This window comes from Microcebus murinus, chromosome 22 (genome assembly GCF_040939455.1).
Source record: "Microcebus murinus isolate Inina chromosome 22, M.murinus_Inina_mat1.0, whole genome shotgun sequence".
NCBI classification, from domain to species: Eukaryota; Metazoa; Chordata; class Mammalia; order Primates; family Cheirogaleidae; genus Microcebus; species Microcebus murinus.
Genome location: NC_134125.1, coordinates 32,171,910 through 32,174,829, shown reverse-complemented (window position 1 = coordinate 32,174,829; position 2,920 = coordinate 32,171,910). Strand labels below are relative to the sequence as shown.

At 59.9% G+C, this 2,920-nt stretch overlaps 1 pseudogene; it reads right to left on the bottom strand.

Annotated features, from left to right (window-relative positions):
- Window positions 1–1,796: 1,796 nt before the first annotated feature.
- On the bottom strand, window positions 1,797–1,915 carry LOC142863648 (uncharacterized; annotated as a pseudogene).
- Window positions 1,916–2,920: the final 1,005 nt, after the last annotated feature.

Genomic DNA, 2,920 nt, shown 5'->3' with positions numbered 1-2,920 from the left:
CAGCCTGTGGAAGAAGCCACGTGCCATGCCACCCTGGGAACACAACTGCAGGTCACAGCCCCTCCCACCTCCTCCTCCTCCTCCTCCTCCCCCCCACCCCGACATGGCGCAGGGCTCAGAGACACCTCAGACACTTTCTACCCAAAGTCCAAAGGACATCAGTTGCTCCTCCAAACCCCCACCCCTGCCCAGCGGACAGCGTTGTCCAGCCAGCCCCTGGGCCTCCCTGGGGTGCCCGCCACAAAAGTGCAGAAACCCACCGGACCGTCAATCTCAGTTTTCGGATGTTGTTGCCACTCTAAGGACCTGCAGGCCAGCTGGGGCTTCTGGCAGAAAGAGAGCCCCGGAATCCAACATGGAGAGCTGGGTGTACGTCCCCATGAGGAGGCGGTCCCCACCTCCCCAGCTCTCCCCTTGCGGGGAGCGGCAGCCGCGGGGCCTCAGAGAAGACACCAGGCTGGGCCCCCGCCACACAGCGGGAGCACGTCCCCAGCAGGCCACTTAGCTAAGGCGGCCAGTGGACGGTTGGGTTGCGCGAGACGCTGGGGCAGCCCTGCTACCGGGTTCCTGGGAGGGCGTCCTGGAACCAGCGTCCACACCAAGCCCTTGGAAGGCCCAGGCGATGGAGGAGCCCCATCAGGCAGGGGCAGAGGACGGTGACAGGTGACAGGCCAGGCGGGAAGGAGTCAGTCAGGCAGGGGTCGAGGAGGAGACGGGCTGGGTAAGGGTTAGGGTTAGAGTCAGGGCACAAGTCACAATCGCAAAGACCTGGAAGCGACCCGAGTGCCCATCGACCCACGAGTGCATAAATAAAATGTGGCGCGTGGACACCACGCAGTGCTATTCGGCTATGAGGAGCAGCGGTGAGAGGGCACCTCTCGTGGTTCTCCTGGCCAGAGCTGGAACCCGTTCCAGTAAGCCAAGTATCCCAAGAATGGACACACGAGCACCACGTGCTCGCGCTCACCGGCAAATTGGTATGAACCGATGGACACTTAAGTGGACACAGAGGAATCACCTTCATCGGATGGGCGTCGGGCGGGCGGGGGGAGGGGATGGGCATACACATCCATTAGGGATGGGGTGGGTGCGCACCGACTGGGGGATGGGCGCACTTGAAGCTCTGACCCGAGGGGGGAGGCTGGGAGAGGGCAACGTACCCGACCTTAACACTGGTACCCCCACAATACGCTGGAACAACATGAGAGGTAAATGAATAAGAACACAGGGGGGAGGGGGGCACGGGCAACACATGTCACCTGAATACTTGTACTCCCATCATCTGCTTGAAAAGAGAGAGAAAAGAAAATGCAATAATAGAGATAGGAGACACTTTTTAAAAATAATGAATCCGAAGAGAAAAGTAAAAGGAGGCCTGTGGAGCAGGTCTGGGTGTGACTCCGGATCCCCCAACATCAGGTGCCACCACCAAAGATTCCTACGTGGAGCCCATAGAACCCCAAAAGCAACGGGACGAGTTCTGGTCACATACTCCCTCAAAATGACATCCTGGCCTTCTTCTGGAACTCCCTCCCCTCTCAGACTCTCAAGGTTTCCTCCAGCGTGTCGGTTCCCACAGACCAGACCTTCGGTCTCACACCTGACAGTTCAGATGCCACGCATGCTGCCCTGTGGTGGCGATGTCGCGGCTTGGGACAAGAGGAGGCCCCACGGTGCGGGCGGGGGCGCCAGGCACCGCGGCGGGCGCTGAGGGTGGAGGTTACCTTCACCCCGGGCCGCCGCTGCGCTCCCAGAAAGGGGACAGAACAAGAGGCAAAAAAAAAAAAAAAAAAAAAAGCCTACAGCACCCGGTATTCCCAGGCGGTCTCCCATCCAAGTACCAACCAGGCCCGACCCTGCTTAGCTTCCGAGAACAGACGAGATCCGGCGCGTTCAGGGTGGCGTGGCCCTAGACGGCGGAGGGCGCCCCTGCCACGCTCAAGAAGCCGAGCCTCTCTGCGCTTCCCCGCCGCCTCCTCCCGCCCCAGGCCCCGCGCCGGGCCGGGACTGTTGAGTTCGCCGGCCGGGTCCGGCGGGCTCCGAGGGACAGGGGTGACGGACGGGGCGGGGCGGGCCGGGGTGGGGGGCTGTCTCTCTATACACACACACACATACTCACAGTCACTCACACTCACAGAAGATGCGCCTCCACGGCTGGACTGGCCAAGGTGGAGACCTTCCAGCCCCCCTCCTCTCCTTGCCTGGCCTCCTTCACCTACCCGCTGCCCACCCCCAGCGAGTCTCCGCCGCTGCCACCACCGCCTCTGCTGCCGCCACTGACTGCGCACGCGCGGGGCGCTCGCCCTTTGACCCCAGCCAGGGGCCGCCCTCTCCCACAACCCCTTTCACCTGTGCCCCCCCGCCCCCCGCCCTGTGCGTGGGCTGCTGCGTATTCCCCCAGGCCAGGGCTGGGGCACAGCGCAAGGGGGAGGGGAGCGAGTGTATGGGGCGTCTCCCTCTCGGGATGTGTCCCATGGGTGGGGTGGGATGGCGTGGTTTGTGGTGAAGACTGAACTCTAATTTTTTGCTAAAAACTCCTTCCTAAGGAGGCCAGCAGGGTTAGGCTGACAAACAATAAATTCCCACAAAGCGGCTTTTGTTAACCAAACGAAGCAGTGGTTTACTTCCTGACCTGATTCTGGTATGGCATTAACATCACCTAAAAGATAAGAAGCCCCTGTCTTAACTCAAGCATCCTGGCAGATGCCTATCATAAATCTAAAATGTCTTAACTGAGCATCCTAGCAGGCGCCTATTGTAAATTTAAAATGTCCTCCTGTCTGGACCTCCCAGAGTGCCCACAACCCTATCTTAAAATAAGCATATCCTTTCTGGTCTTCTAGATAAAGTCTAACCCTCTCAGCCAATTGCCAGCCAAAGAATCTTTAAACCCACCTATAACCTGTAAGCCCCCGCTTCG